This window comes from Centrocercus urophasianus, unplaced genomic scaffold (assembly GCF_019232065.1).
Source record: "Centrocercus urophasianus isolate 14NV4802_14NV808 unplaced genomic scaffold, USGS_Curo_1.0 seq_66, whole genome shotgun sequence".
Classification (NCBI taxonomy): Eukaryota; Metazoa; Chordata; class Aves; order Galliformes; family Phasianidae; genus Centrocercus; species Centrocercus urophasianus.
This window is the reverse complement of record NW_024885266.1, coordinates 33,707-34,083: the sequence shown is the minus strand read 5'-3', so window position 1 is coordinate 34,083 and position 377 is coordinate 33,707.

The window sequence follows — 377 nt, the reverse complement described above, 5'->3', positions numbered from 1 at the left end:
CTTCCTTCCCCTCCCATCTCCCAGTGGGGCTCTGCCACCTCTACTCCTCACCAGCACAGCTCCATCCCTCAGCTCCCATGCACAAGGCACTTGGACACGTAGCTTTCTGAGTGACTCAACCCCTACTGCAGACTTGCTTCAACTTCAGGCTCAGGAAGGCCACCCCCTCCACTGCCACCACTGGGGTTGACGAGTGTTTGGGGTGTAAATGCTAACGGGAAGCACAGTGAAAGCAGCAGTGCCACCGGGGCCACCTGATTTTCATAGTGCTGCCTACCCTGCCACCGCCTCTTACGTAATGACTGCATGACTCTAGCTTTAATGAGACCTCAAAAAAAAAAAAAAAAAAAAAAAAAAAAAAAAAAATTAAAAAAAAA